This window comes from Apium graveolens, chromosome 9, assembly GCF_009905375.1.
Source record: "Apium graveolens cultivar Ventura chromosome 9, ASM990537v1, whole genome shotgun sequence".
In the NCBI taxonomy this organism is placed as follows: Eukaryota; Viridiplantae; Streptophyta; class Magnoliopsida; order Apiales; family Apiaceae; genus Apium; species Apium graveolens.
Genome location: NC_133655.1, coordinates 217,081,101 through 217,098,876, shown reverse-complemented (window position 1 = coordinate 217,098,876; position 17,776 = coordinate 217,081,101).

The window sequence follows — 17,776 nt, the reverse complement described above, 5'->3', positions numbered from 1 at the left end:
TTGAATAATTAAATATCTAGCTTTAGAGTTAATGGTCATATGTATAGGATTATTCGAATAAATAATATATAGCTTTATAGTTAATGGAATCAGTTTAAGAGATTTCGTGATTTATCTACCTAAAATTAGAAATTATGATTGATTTTTGACCTAGATTCTCCATTGTTTCTAATATTTATGCTTAATTAGAAGTCATGTTTAATTACTAATATAAGACAACATCTGCTAGTGATTAAAAGGATATCTGACAGCAAGAGAATGGGGAGACTAATCAGTTTGTTGGATGTAGTTTGTATCCAACCCATAATGTGTTTGGTTACCTTCGTTTTTCTTGTAGTTTTGGATTGTCTTCCCGACTTATAATATTTTGGATATCTTTAGATAATTAGGTGTGTTTTGATCAAACTATAATTAAACTTTGTTAAAGTTTCACTGAATAAATGTCAATGTATAGTAATTTCACGTCATAATGTTCATCTTTGTTGGAGAAGTTAATGATCCATTGTTGGTCAAAGGTTCTCAGTGATATTATAAATAGATAATTTTATCGATGTAATTCAATATGAAAAATTTAGCACAAGTAAAATAATTATAAAGGCTTCAAATTAGCCGTAAAAGAAGAGGACACATGAGAACTTAGAAACTATAAGGGTACGTAAGAGAGGTTTCCATGTAATTCTCATTCCGAAAAAGTTAACCACGAGTCATCATCTTGTAGAGTCCATCTAAATTTCTTGATTTTTTTTCATGCAGAAACACAAATTAATAAAACAAATCTTGGTTTTTAGTTAATGAACAATATTTGTACATGTGGTATGACTAAACACAAACATTCTGGAGGCTTGGGATTTAGAAGTTTTCGTGACTTTAATCTGGCAATGTTGGGAAAACAATGTTGGAGGCTGATCACGAACCCAAATAGTCTTACAGCTCAAATTTACAAAGCCAGATATTTTAAGGACACGTCGTTCTTGGAAGCCAGCTTGGGTTCTAGTCCGAGCTTCATTTGGAGAAGTCTGTTAGAAGCAAAGAATGTCATCTTAACTGGTTCAAGCTGGAGAGTTGGTACAGGAAATGATATTAATATTATTGGCCAGCCATGGTTGGGAAACAAGGAGAATGCATTTGTCACGACAGTATCTCCATCAATTGTCAATCAAAAAGTCAGCTCCTTAATGTGCACAAGAACAAGGAATTGGGATTGGGAAGTGATTGCAGATATCTTCAATAATAGGGATCAGGAAAGTATACAAGCAACTATCATTGAAGAAAAGTTGGATTCTGATATGCTACAATGGGATTGGGATATCACTGGTCAGTACACGGTGAAAAGTGCATATAACTTATTGCAGGTTCAAAAAGGAGCATGGATAGTTCATGACGATGATAGCTCTTGGAAAGCTCTCTGGAAAATTAAAGCTCCCAAGAAGGCTCTAAGTGTGCTATGGCGAGCCTTGACTCATTATTTACCTACTAAAATGCAGCTTATCCAAAAAAGAGTTCAAGTTGACTCTTTGTGTGAAATTTGTAAGTCTGGTGTTGAAAATACAGCTCATATTTTTCTCCACTGCCCTTTTGCAGCTAGTTGCTGGGAGGTTTTGCAGGTTTCACCAGTGTGGGACTCGACTTGGGAATTTGCGAATTGGTTTGAGCAGTGTTTACTACATGAATCAAAGGAAAACAAAGTCAAGATGATTATGCTCTGCTGGTCTTTATGGCGGTATAGAAATGATGTGGTGTGGAACAAAAAATTTTCGAGGCCAGAGTGTGTAGTTGCAGCTACTTTAGAATATCTCTCACAATGGAAGATAGCCCAAAATAGATTCTATAAGGTCCCTCTCCAACCGTCGATGCCTGGGGATGGGGCAGAAATTTGGGTAAAACCTCAACAGTACACAGTGAAGATTTCAGTAGATGCAGCCACATTCAATGACAGACATGCCACAGGGATGGGAATGGTGGCCAGAGACTATACAGGTGGTCTTGTGAGCGCGAAAACAAAACTTCTGCAGGAGCTTTTGCAACCCAGTATGGCAGAAGCTGTAGCAATCAAAGAAGCTTTGAGCTGGATAAAAGAAATGAAATGGGACAAGACTGTAGTGGAATCTGACTGCCTAGTGGCGATCCAGAGCATTCGAAGTTCAGTCCACATGCGCTCAAGGTTTGGACGCACTATTGAGGATTGCAGGAGGATAATCAAAGGGTTAAACAACATGGAGTTGTATTTCATTAAACGGTCTGCGAATAGGTCGGCACACGAGCTTACTCGATTGTCACATATGTATCCTGATCGTATATTTGACGGAAGCTCTATTCCGGTCATAGTTAAAGATTGTATTGTGCTTGATTCAGTTGAGAAATAAAACTTCTGCATTTTGGTCAAAAAAAAAATTGTATGCCAACTACTAGGATGTATATATACCTTAGTAATTCCGTACAAAAAAACTAAAATATAATCAAATTCTGTTAATATGTTATAATAAAAAAAGGTTATAGCTACTGAAACTTTATGTATTGCTCGGAATATAATTACAAAAAATTTATTTATCTACTATTTTAATTTAGTACATCAAAATTTGAATAATTGCAAAACATTAGATGAACTTCTACGTAATTTATAAAAAAAAATTATAAGTGAGGAGTACATTTTATGTTGCGACGTACCCCATAGATTTTCCCAAATCTTTTCAAAAATGACGTAACATTACAAGTGGCAGATTCTAATTTGCGGACTCACATGTATCTACGCGGGGTATCATATTATTATCATAAAACTTACCAACTATACACTGCAAAATCAATATTTTGGAAATTTTTTGGGAAATTTTTTGGATAACTAGCATTTTTCTTTGGCTTATTGTCATTCTTTTTTACTCAAAATTATTGTCATTCTTTACTAAATTATATTGAAAATGAATTATGCAGTTACTTAAATTTTAAATGATATTTGAACTACAAGATTCAATATTTAATTTAATAATTTTATGGAGTCCGATAGATGGACTTGTGTGCTTAAATAAAAATTACTAACCATGGAATATCAAAAATAAACCATAATGATAGATTTTCATCATCTTACCACCACTCTGAACTCAATTTTCCTGCTCATTCGCAAATTTCAAATTTGTAATTAGGGGAATTATAATGGCAAACACCTCCACATATGCTCTATATCACGCTCTAATTCAGCTCCATCATTTTACTCCATCGTAGACCTTGACCTTATACATATATAATTTGATAGTGTTCTTTCATAATTTTTATTGTATCTCAAATTCTCATATATATATATATGCATAATATTTATAGTTTTTCCTCCAACTTTTTCAGATACTCAATTCTTGATTTTATATTACACTCTTATATATTACATTCTTATGTCAATTTTCTTACCACCATAACCTATCTTGTTCTTTGCTCAATTCTTGACTCTTTTTATTAAATACATCTGCATCATTCTAGTCTCATACTCTTACTTTTTAATTCTAACATATCATTCCTAATATTTACTATAAAATCATGGTTTTTTTAGGAACTAGGACGTGATTATCCCCAAATAGTCATAATTGAGACTTGGGGAGATCATAATAAATATTTAGTTTACGCTTGTAAACATCTACCACTAGGACGTAATTATCCCCCAATAGCCATAATGGTAGTTAAATATAGGGAAAAACTTATAACCAAGTTTCTGAATTTGAAGATTTTATTTCGTTCGGGTTATAATTCAAAATTATGATTCCGTGCGAGAAGCCCTATGTTCCTACTCTTTATAATGTTCGATCATGTTTTAAGTTTTTTTCCCTGTTACTATCGAAGTGTACATTCTCTTCCCGTGAACAATCATGTAAACGGCACGACAATGAACATGACAGCCTTTCTTGTAAAAGAACGCCTAAAAGGCTTGGTGGACATGCATGATTTTGAATTTTTTTCGTACTAGAGTAGGTACCCGGACTTTATTATATGATCATGTTGATTGTACTAGAATAAAATTTGCTTATAGTTTATGTTGTTACCGATAAAATATAGAATTGAGAGAGAATATTAAGATTTTATTAGAATATGACTTGTTCTCAAATACAATATAGATGCTTATATAGCCAACAAATAATAATAAAGGAAAATATCCTAACAATGAAACTATTATAATAATGAAGTTATCTAATAATAATAATATTTTATATGTTAACATTCCTCTTTAAACTCACGATGGTGAATTAAGAGTTTGTCAAATAAGAAACGGAGCCACATAACTAAACGATATAAAGATGCAACAGATAAAAGAAGGGTATCTATTTAGCAAAAAAAAACAAAAAAAACAAGAGTATCCAAATAAATCCAACAAATCTGCAACAATCAAAACTAAATCTAAATTTAAAATCAGACTCAATTACCAATCTGAACTAACTCCAAATCTGATCTAAATTATAACTGAATCCAAGTCAACAAACTGTATTTAATACTCAACTACATAAAAAACTGTCCAAATTTAAATTCCAAATCTAACGAGAAAACAATCTTGCCAATGTCCAATGTGACCATTACACTAGATAAATTTAAACAATCATGTGAAGGGCCAATGTGCTTTGAGTATCAGATAGATTAAAATAATTCCGCAAATGGTCAATGTGCCTAGAGTATCAGATAAACAAAAACAATCCCGCTCGCCAAGGGTCAATGTGCCTAGTGCACTAAAAAAAATAAAGAAGGTATACTTATGTGCATAGGGCTACTCCAATCATAGATCACGAGAAAGGAAAAAGAAGATTGTAAAACCGTACTATATTATGCGTATTTTATGGATATATGTTAATTTATGTTCAATTAGAAATGATTATATGGATATACCTTGTTCCAGTTTAATGTGGCTCTAAAGGGTATATGTATTGATGTTGATTGTTAAACGAAATGTAAACATGCGTGAAATGTGTTATCTTATAATTGGAAAAGTGAGTAAATATGAAATTAAAAGAGGGAATGAGTATTTGATGACTCTTGATTTGAAAGTGAAATATATGAGATGATTACGTGCCTAAATGCTCATATGTATTTGCTTGCATGAGTTAGATATTTTTATAGAAATATTATTTAAAAAAGAATAATATGACGGTAGAGAATAGATATATAAATATATTTATATCATAATGATGTATTTAGTTGGTTTATAAACTAAGTGAAAGTGAGATTGGTACTTGCTGACGTGTACTATAAGTTGATAAGTTATGAAAGTTGTATTAGTGGAAAAATTAATAAAGTATGAAACTAATTTAAAAATGTGTGGTAAATGATTCTTGGACGTGAAATAAGATATATTTGATGATTGTGTGTTTACGTGACTTACACGTAACTGATCGTAAGATCAGTATGATTTAAAATGACTTTAAATACATCATTATGTGAAAAATAGAATTTTTAATGTCTTTAAACATTTTTATAAAATCATAGGTGTGTGATAAAATTATGAGATTTATTTTATTATCTAAAAAGTACGCCTAAGGACTTTTAAAAAATATTCTTTAGATTTATTTTAAGATTTGTTATTTTAAAATAATTTTATAATCATTTTTGCATTTACTGGCCGTTTATCTTGTAAAATCCTTACAAAATAATTTATACATTCAAAAACTAGTTGAAAAAATATATATATATAAAGAGAGGTAATTTCATTCTCTATATTTTAAAAATAAATACTTATTTCTCTAGAACCTTAACTAAATAGTTTTATATTTTACAAAAGAATTTTTTTAAGGATTTTACATAGAAGGAAATCAAAAAGGGAAATGTCCTATAATTTATAAATTACACTTTTTCCCCTAAGATTATAACACACAATCCCCTTCTTCTTCATTCCAGCATTCTCCACCCTGCTCTTCATCACTCTCTCTCGGATCTACCTTTCCTTCGTGCTGAAGCACTTAAAACATCCAGATTTTAAAGATTTTTACATCAAAGTTATATTCTCTTAAAGCTCTTCCATCTTCTTAAGTAAATTTAAGGATTTAACTAAGTCTTATAAAACCCACTTTTGAGTTTATCTAAGAAAATTGATTTCTTAAGGTGGAGTTTAAAGAATGAATGATTTTGGATGTTTTATACAAAATATGAAAGTTTAGAGGCCAATACTTGGTGAAAGACCCATACGAGGGCATCAACAAGCTTGGACCACCCTCAGACATGATCAATATGAGAGTTGGGAGTCTGTTCTCGGATGTTTAAGATGAAGGTATCGATATTAAGATGAGAGTTAGGAGTGATAATTAGTGTGTACTTGAGATGTATGTCTATATGCCGAACCCGCACGGATTTGGTTTTGAATCACTCCCAAAATACCTCATACTAATGTATGTAGTTAACTGGATGTTTATCAACCAACAATCTACCCCTCCCAGAAATGATGTAGGACAACTTCCAATAATCTCCCCCTTCACATATCAGGCTCGACACATATCAGATCTTCCTCTTGATTTGAAATTAGGTCCCTATTACCCATACTGGAAGTCCATCTGGGTTTCTGCCTACCCTTGGGCCCAAACTGGAAGGCCCGTCTACCTCGCCCTTAAACCCATCATAGGGTAGCCTATCTACCGCTTTCTAGGTCCATTCTGCGAGCTCATCTGAGATTGTTATAGACTGTTTATAACCATAACTCTGATGCCATGTGTTAGGAAGAACACACACATATACGAGATTCAATTATACTAATGTGGAGGGCATATACAAACTATATGACGCTGAAAAACCACATTCCAACTTGTATTAATAATCCAAACAATTACCAACAATACATTCAATACATAACACCTTGATGGTGTCCCAAGCCTATACTTAAACCAAACAATACTTAAGCATACAATCAAAAAATAACCCTTGAACGATGACTCAACCGATACTTGATCCAACCAATGCTCAAACATCTCCCAAATGATACCTAAGAAGACTACATCACTTAAACATACCTATCAAACTTAATATGACTATTTATATATATACATCATAAAACTTAGCCTCCAAGACATAACATACTTGTTATACAAGCCTTCCTTTCACGATGTGCAATCAACCAATTTTGTGACCAAGATATACCATATATAATAATTGTCTACATACAATTATCATCCAATCCAATTAAATAATAATTATTTTCCTATACAATTATTACTCCATATAATTATGTTATGTGTCACCAAGTCAAACAACCTATTGAGTTTAAACCCAACAGTTAGTGGTAAATGATTTTTTATCTGATTCGTCATTTATCATTATACTTTGATTTTGGTTTTGTTAGAAAGATAATTTAATTATCCTCATTTTATCTATTTGAGTTTTCAGAAATTTTGCTCGTAGGTGTGTGCTTTATGCTATTTTTGTAACCTCAATAGTGTTCTTAAAACTAAAACTCTAAGTTTGAAAATTCATAGTAAATAGTAAATTTGTTCAAAAATTACGCCCAATACAATTTTGAAAAACCCGATCCGGTCCGGAAAAAAATCCCCCAACACGATTCGCCTTAAAAGAACCTTTATTTCTTGACCGAAAGATGAAAAATACAGATAAAATCCTGTATTTCAATAAGTCTGGATAAAAGCCATGATTAAAAAAGTCTAATCCGGCCCAGATAAAAAACTAGGAATTTTCAAATAAAAATCCGATTTTTCCAATATAAAGTTTAAAAATATATCATATTTTTTATAAATTAGTTTTTTTATCGTAGGTAATCCGCAGCCGCTTCCCTTCGGGTGCGCATTGCGTGAACCCTATGGGCTCACGTAATAGCCTGCAAATCACATGAACCAAGGTAAACCGCATTTAAGCGACAGGCTCTGGCTCAGGAGGCATAATCATAAATTCTCCTCCCGTGGGATTCGAACCTGTGATCAAGAGGATAGTTATCCTCTTTTTAACCAACTCAGCCAACCCTTGCGGGCTAAATTAGTTTACTAAACCGTGATTCACATCGGCTTTATAAACGTGCTTTTAAATTAAATATATGTAATAAATTAAAATTACATTATTATTTTATTGAATTTCTGGTTTCGTTTTGATCATTCTAAAATTCTGAATAAATATAAAATTCTAATGAAACGCCATCTAATTACACATATTTACTCGCAAGAAGCCGATCTTATACGAATTTTTTTTATCATTGGGACTCTTGATTCTAACCCAGAATTTAGTAAACCATGATTCGCAACAACGTTATATAACTCGGGTTTTGGCGTCCTACTCCTGACATGCATTAATCTGATTGAATTGCGTATTACCTATTTGTTCATGATCACATTAAGCAATAAGTATTAGAACAAATCTAAAAATAGAACAATAATATTAAATTAGAAAATCGAAGTACCTCACTATAAATTTCCAAGACCAGACCCCCTAGATTTGCAAGTCGAAACACAAATCATAAAATACAAACGTTAGTAAATTCACAACTTCAATCACACCATACAATCCAAATAATCATAAAATTAATAGATTAATTCAGAAACAAAACTTAGGCAAACACATATGCATACAAATATATACGAAGAGATGGAAGAAGACTGTTCACCATTGTTGTAGTTGCTCTCCATATGTATAAATTATTTTCCTATTATAAACCCTTTATTTTTATGTATTTCGATATATTGATTCATAAACATGACTTTGCAATTGTTTTTGACTTATTGTGCAAGATTAATTCATTTTTGACTTGAAGAGAAAGTTTAGAAAAATATTAAAATAAAATTTTTACTTTCCCTCTATTGGTAAGTCTTTTGAAATATTTTTTTTGACTTGAAAAGAAAGTTTAGAAAAGTATTAAAAAGAATTTTTTATTTTCCCGTGACTTGTTGTGCAAAATTAATTCTTTTTTGACTTGCAGAGAAAGTTTAGACAAATAGTAAAATAGACTTTTTACTTTCCCTGAAGTTTTTTTTGACTTAAAACAAATTTTAGAATAATATAAGGTAATTGTAGCTTATATTAATAAGATTAATTCTTTTTTGACTTGGAGAGAAAGTTTTAAAAAATATTAAAATAAACTTTTTACTTTGCCTTTATTAGTAAATCTTCTAAAGTTTTTTTTTGACTTGAATATAATGTTTAGAATAATATAGGTTAGTGGTAACTTTTATTAAATTTAATTCAAAAAATTGAGAAAATTCAAAAAATTGAACGAGGTGATCTAAGAGATGCCACATAAACGCCCCGGTCTTCTCCTTTATATAGACGTTGTAGAAATTTTAGAAGAATATTACGAACGATGAAAATATATTTATGAGAATATAATGTAATTGTAGTTTTTGAAATTTATTGACTCAAAAAATTGACAAAATTAGAAAAGTGTAACTTTTACTTGAAGAGAAAGTTTAGAAAAATAAAAGCTAATTGTTAATTTGATTAATTTTTAATTCAAAAAATTGAGAAATTTGGAAAACAAAATTAATTGTTCGAAGAGGCGCCACAAAAATACCATTGTTTTTTCCTTCATATAGATGTTATAGAAATTTTAGAAGAAATTACGAACAGTGATTATATATTTAGAAGAATACAATTTAATTATAGGATTTTATATTTATTATTCTAAAAATTAAGAAAATACAATGAGACGATTTGAGAGTGTAATATCCCGTATTTTTAGAATTATTATAATTATTATTTGAATATATATGTGCTTTTATGATTTAGAAGGAATAAAATGGTGGAGATTTTATTCCTGCTTTTTGGGTTTGCTTCTTTAATTGGATTAATGTGCTAATTGATAGATGGTATCAATATTTGTCAGTATTGTGAAAGTATTTAAATACTTTTACTATTTCAAAATTTTATTTGAAAGCCGATCGTTTTATCAATATCGGTAGAACTGAGTGTATTTTCCAGTCTTGGGGATCGAGTGGACATTTTACTCACTTCAATATTTTATTTGTGTCAGGAATATTATTTAATATTTTACCTATGTGTTCACCCGGGCATCGGGTGGGGTTTAAAAATATTAAAAATAATATATTACCGTTATTTTGTTACGTGTTAAATGAATTATTATGTGTTTAATATTATTTAAAAATGTGTTTTGCCATTAGTTAGTGTGCGATAGATTGGTATGTGAGCCTGTAAGGACCAACATATTTTTCGGATATTTACTATATGTTTAAAATGTGTTTATATGAGAGTATTCATAATCTGGACGCGTGTCCAAGTGCGTTTCTATCGAGGTACTTGTTTTGTCTAATCTTATGTGCGTTTGCATGCATTATATGCGTTTTCAGGATTTTCTGTTAATTTAGTAAAGGTTTCGGTTTCTCAAAAATCAACGGACCGGGACCCCACCGGGACGTCAAAGGCCTCAAAATCTGAACTTATACTTTTATAAAATTATGGGTTATTCGAATAGTCCGTTTTTTTCGTATTTTTGACATGTACGTAATTTTCGGGGAATTTTGATATAAAAATTGTAATTAATTATAAATTATATTTTACCATAAGTTATTATTTTGGGCTTGTGATTTTAAATAAAGAGATAAATGATACCGAGTTGCGATTTATCGGGAATAAGTTACTGAGTATAAATAGCTATCAAGTATATCTGTATTTATTTTTTTAGAAAATCAAAAACCAAACAGATAAACATTCCTTCTTCCTTATCTGATAAACCTCGAGAACATATTTCAAAGAAACATAATTTCTGATCAATTCATCCATCCGTTTGTGTTGATCTTGGTACTGTGATAAAGCCTGAATTGAGACAAATAATTCGACACCAGAATAACGATTTAAGGTCAGGTATTCTATTTCGGCCCGTTCGTCGGAATCGACGAAGATCAGGACTATGTTATTGATTCATTGTTTGATGTTTATAAGGAAGAATTATGATTCCTGGTGTTAATTAGAATCGATTTGCATAATTGTTGTTGTTAATTGATAGTTAAATGAAATCGGGAGTAAATTAAAATAATTTCGTTTTTAATTTTTGAATTTGTGAATTATTTGATGTTGATTCGATGTTTATAAGAGTATAGGTTGATTGTACTGATTACCAGCTTTAATTTGAGGTATTATTGATTGAGTTTGGTATTGAATCGGGAAAAATCACGACTCGCCGGAAAAGCTCGGTATTTGACCGGCTTTAATGGCGATTGTCGCCGGCTGTGGTATATATGGCGTCACGAATAACTAGATCAGGGTTTATTGAAAGTTTGGGTAGGCGTATAATGAATTAGGATGGTAAAGCGGAGGAAACAGATCAGTTTGGATGCCAATCGGGGTTCGCCGGAACTCGAAGAACTCGCCGGTTTCTGCAAAAAATTCCGGCTTGTTCATAGGGTTCTTGGTGACCCGATTTTTCTTTTTTAATCCGATGGGTCTGATGTTTGACCCGGTTTCGATCCATGGAAACCCTAAACCCCAATTTAAATTCAGTTTGTGCAGAATTCTTTTAAAAATAAAATTCAAAATTCTATTTTTTTATTCCTAAAATCTATTTTATGTTCAAAAATTAACTTGGTTAATTATTTTAAATAATTAACGAAATTATTTTAAATTCTAAAAATTATTCTCTTTTATTATTTTAGAAAATCTAAATTTTATTTAATTATTTTTAATTTATTTTAGTTAATTACTTATAAATTTAATTGATTGATTAATTCATTTAATCAATTATTTTTATTTATAAATAGTTAAATAAAGTATAAATATTTATAATTAAGTCAAATAATTCCTAAAAAAATATTTTTGAGCTTTTAAAATTTATATTTAGGTATTTATAAATCAATTAATTTTATTAATTGACGTATTCTCAATTATTTTTATTTTATTCGTAGAAAATAGACCGTTCATCCATTTAATACGAAACGAACGCGTCTAGACTTAGAAAAATATTCCACTTTCATTAAAAATATTTTTGAGACCTAAATCCTTTTGTTTTGAAAGGTCGCTTGTTTTACGAATCATTCTGAGTCGATTATTGATCGATAAATCATATTTTGACTCGATTTCAATTTTAAACGTACCGAATCGAACCTTTTGACGAACCGAGTCATGTGTTATATGTATTATGTGCTACATGAGTTATGTGCTTGCATACTATGTGAATTACGTGTGTACGTGGGTCAAGATTCTTGTGTTGACTGTGGTAATTATGTGTGGGCTATCGTATGGGTAGACAATAGGATTTTGACGCGCAGCTTGTCGAGTTATTATCGTTTAGACGATTAAAGTTGTATCTTTTAATTATAGATGTGGATCGCTCGAGTTGATCAGGACCAGACATTGGGAAGGATGAAATGGAATGGTATTGGATATCGGGCTTCTAGCAATTGCAGGAGCAACATATCAGTGAATTGTCGAAAGGAAAGACGGTGATGTTTTGAGACATAATATCAGAATAGATGCGTCTTTGCGAGTGTGACTAACTGCTAAATCTCAAAGGCAAGTATCCTAATCATCACTTATTATTCAAGTGATATTTCTTTTGAATCCTCTTATGCAAGGATTGCTTTCCCTAATCTCAGCTCAAAATAGATAAATGTTTTACATATTGCTGAATTTAATGTTTATTATGCAAGAACTCTCTGTTATTCAATGTTCAAAATAGTTAAATATTTTTACTCATCAAATTACTGGATTTATAAATGTATTTAATTTTGAGAAAGATGATTTGGTTGTGAATATTCCTGCCCAAGTAAATTGGGGAATACAATTATTTTGGGTGTCAATTTTGACGACCCCTTTTTAATAAAAGGTTTTATGATTGGATCAATGCGTAAGTGACCGGGGCGGACGGTCCAGCGGAGGGCTATTTTTAAGTGTCATATGAAATATTATGACACAATTTGTGCCACAGGCAGATATATTGCCTTTTATTTGAGTACTCGTGTTTTTGGGACATGTTTCTATGAATCATGACCTTGTGCTATCACACGGGCTGATCAGCATGTGATAGTACGTCCGTCGGCGAATGATCCCAATCTAAATTATTATATTGTTTTTGATAATCATAGAATAAATGATTTATCAACTGTTTCTGTTTTGGATTAATGGTGAAATGCAGTTTTGATTCAATTTCTGATTTATGCCGATACTTACTTTGTTGTTAAATATCAAAGGTGGTATTAGTATAGATGATTGATATTGATTTCAGTATGGGATATTGTGAGCATCAAAGTTCGTATTGATATCTAATTTGATATGAAAACAAAATGAGTATTAATATCAAGAGTTCGATTTTGAATAAAGTTTATGATTCGGCATAATCATTGGTTCATGTTATTGTTGTTTACGATATTTCCGTAAACACTGTTTTACGAGTTTTATTCTCGTCCAGATTCAAAGTATTGTTGAAGCATTTCGCTCAAAAATATCAAAAACAGTTTTGAATACAGTGAGAAACAGTTATCCGATTCTTTAATAAATTTTCTGTTTCAGCAATTATGATTTTAAAATATCCCGCGCTATTGCAGATGTCAGTTTTATATCAAAATAACCCTATATATGCTATAATGAACTTGCTCAGCATTTTTTTCGCTCATAGTTGCCTGTTTTCAAATTTAACCTCCAGTGAGGATTAACTTGCGTTGTTTAGCCGCGTAATTCGAGAAAGCAAAGAAGAAGTTTTTTTAAGGTGGTTGGTCCAGGGTTTGCAGACTAGTGTAAGTTTTATTGTTTAAAGTTGTTTATATTATATTATATTATAGCGGTGTATTATATTTGGGCCTAGTATACTTCTTTTCGAAGTTATACTAGCGGGTTAAATTTTAAGGTTTGGAATTATTGAAAAGAGTTTTAAAAGAAAGTGAAAATTTATTTATGGAATTTGAATATCTTGTGTCTAGAACTGTAACCTTAAAAGATCTTGGATTAGTTTGGGGTCATAAATGATAAATATCTTCTGCTGGCATTTGTTTATTGATTAAACGGGTTATTTTGGATTGAGGTTTCACAGTGACGACCAAATCACTTGACCCCGGATTTGGGGGCGTTACAGGTTGGTATCAGAGCTGAGGTTATAGTAAACTAGAAACGAGAGTGGTAGGAGTATGTATAGTTATGTAAGGACGCCAGAGCTCATATAGAGTTCGTGTTGGACTATTGGATATAGTACCAACTGGTAAATTAAGATAGGCATACTAGTTTGAGTTGGTTATGTTGAGCTGGATAGAACTCCTGGCAGCTGCAAATGTCTATTGTGGAATCTTCTGAGGCTACTATGAATCGATATTGATATCCATAGAACATAAAGAAGTGTCTAGAATCAGATGACGAGTCAACAGAAGTGTTCAAATAGAAGATAACTATTAAGACCTTGGCAATACCTTCTCTTTCTGTAACTTCTTTTGACATCTCTCAAAAAGAGGTATCTGTTAGAGGATATATTCTCTAACACTCGTTTTCAATCACGTAATATTCCAGAGGCTGTCATGAAGCCTATTTTTCAGGTTTTGATAGTTTTGTCAAGTTGTGATATTCAAACTTCCACTTTTCTTATATGGCGAATAGTTTATTGGTGATGTGACACCACTTGCTCATTTGATACCGGAATTTTATTGTGTAAAGTTGTTTATATTATATTATATTATAGTTGTGTATTGTATTTGGGCCTAGTATACTTCTTTTCGAAGTTATACTAGCGGGTTAAGTTTTAAGGTTTGGAATCATTGAAAAAAGTTTTAAAAGAAAGTCAAAATTTATTTATAGATTTTGGATATCTTGTTTTGTTATTCCCAAGGAACTAACAATGAGATTTACAGAAGGGGGGTTGAATGTAAAACTCAAAACTTTTTCAAGTTTTGAGCAGTTTCAAAAGCTAAGTTTATGATGAACAGATGTGTGCGAATTACTTTAAGCAAGTGTAAACAGATATATATTCAAAACACAAATGTAAAGAACACAGAGGCTCTAAAAACTTTTCTGGTGGATTTGTTGTTCCACCAGAGATGTGTATTTCAGAAAATTTGTGATACAAAGAATTGTTCACAGCTGCTTCCTAGTACAAACTAGATGATTTTCGCTCTAAATTTTTCTAAACAGCTCTTGAAAATTCACACCTAATTACTAGCTGCAACTTGGTTTATATATCACCAAGTATTTCAAGTGAAGACAAAGATAAAATACAATTATAAAATAGTTCTTCACATGTTTCTTCTTCATTTTTCTATCCAATGCAATATAAGATAATCTGTGAATCTTTGAATACTTCCTTATTTGCACCAGAATGGAAATGCTGCTTTTTCTTGATTCCTCTAAGAGACTACCACATTCCAATTGTCTTTGTCAACCCATGTGCCTCTGTCAGCTTATGAATTGTCACTATCAACTGTTATGGAACTGAACATCCATTGAAGCTTTCATCCGTTGGTGGCTTTATCCGTTGATGCTCTTACCCATTGATGCTTTAGCAGTTGAAGCTTTTATCCGTTGATGCACTCATCCGTTGATAGATGTTATCCGTTGAAACTTTAGAGACATCCGTTGAGGCTTTGTTTCTCATCCGTTGAAGGTCTTTAATTTACCAGTTGATACTACTTCATTTATACAAAATTACAAAGCATGAAATATTTGCAATTAGCCCTCCTATTTGCATATCCACTAGTAGTCAACATGACTTATAATTTCCTACAACTTCTAAGAATTATAACTCATTTATAAATACTGAAATGTGCTACAATACTAAACTTATTTCTAAGTAAAGCAACTCCATCAACGGATAGCCAAAGTGGTCTTATCCGTTGAGGCTACAAACACTAGATTTCTACTTAAGTGTTTTGTTTAACTTATCATCAAACTAATACACATATATTCCTAACATGTTTCTAGAACTGTAACCTTAAAAGATCGTGGATTAGTTTGGGGTCATAAATGATAAATATCTTCTGCTGGCATTTGTTTATTGATTAAACGGGTTATTTTGGATTGAGATTTCATAGTGACGACCAAATCCCTTGATCCCGGATTTGAGGGCATTACAGAGAGGCACGACCTAAATGCATCTGTCTTCTCATTTATATAAGTACTAGTCAACTAAGCCGCGATTCGCAAAGTCCATAAAATTTATTTTCTTAAACAATATAATATATATTATTAAATAAGAAGTTTATATAAATTACATAAAAAATACAGTTTGTATATTATCGACACCCGTTGTAAATTTGAATTATATTAAATAAATTAAAAATAACTTAAAAATAAACTAAAATATAAAAAATATATTATAAGTACATAAATATTAATAAATAATAATTATAAACAAAAACAATCACAATCATAATAAAGTTAATTTATATGTACTTATTTGAATATACATGTATATCGTATTTAATTTTTAAATTAACTTTATCCATTGAATATGTAAATATTGAATATAGATATAATTCAAAACAATTTTATAAACCTACAGATTGAATTATTAAAATATAATATAGTATACAAAATAACTAATAAAAATAGTATCTCTATATTAACTTTAATGAATTCATTAATATTAGTAGTCTAAATTATTCATCAAAAGTAAATATTTCATTACATACTTTACTTGTGAATTTTTTTCCAAAAATATCTGTGACTTATATTTAAATATTTAATATTAATATTAACTTTTTAAAAAAATTTCAAATAATAATGTATAATTATTCAACGTTTATAATTTTTCAACCTTACTTTAAAAATATTCAGTTATTTTCTTGGGGAAAAAATTTATACTTAATTTTTTTTATTTTTCAAAAAAATATAAATATATGTACATATACATCGAAAAAATATGCACTCCAAATTTTGACACAATGTTCTATCGAACACTTCACACACCCCTGTCTGTGTATTCTGTGACTTGACTTTAGATAGATACATTACATATATATCATGATAATATAATTACAAAATATTTAATTTAGTTACATGTATGTTCAAATAATATCAAATATATTACCTTTAAATATATGTCTTTTTTTCCTTTTAACAGCAAAGATTTAAATCACATAGTCTCAAATTAAAAAAAAAACAATAGATCAAATTTATGAACATCACAAATTTTGAAAGAAAAATTAATAAAAATTGTTATACAAATATCAATTTAAAATAATATAATATAATCATTTATAGATAATTAATATAAAACTATATTGTGTAAGAATGATATATTTGTAGCATTTGCAAAACCTAAAAAAGAATAATTAATGAAAGAGATTAAATTCTTCATATACATAAATCTAAAATTTTAACATCACTAAAAATTTATATGTGGAGAAGATTCATAGAAAATTGAAAAAGGACGATTATACACCACAATAATGATTTTATATAGACACAATTAATTATTTAACAATTTTGATTAGGTTTATAATTATTAAGAGGCTTTTATTTTAATTTTTAAAAATATCGTATTCAACTTAAAAAAAGTTGTGATTTTATTTTATCTTGTATTCAACTTTAAAAAAAATTCCGATTTTGTTTTATCTTCTACTCAACTTAAAAAAAAGTTTACAATTTTGTTCTCTAAAAAAAGAAACTAATGAAGAAAGTTTTTATTTTAAAAATCCTATATTCAAATTAAAAAAATGTTTAGATTTTGCTCCACCTAGTATTCAACTTAAAATATATTTCTATTTTTGTTCTCTAAAAATAAATACTCCCTCAGTTTTTTTTAGTTGGCATATTTCACTTTTGTGCAGTTAAATTGAACAAATTTTGACCGAAGTTTATCAATATTTAATAAATTAATAAAATGAGAAAAAATATATTATTGAAAAAACATTAATCTACTTTAATATGTAATTTTCAGTTTTTTCAAATACTTTTAGAATAC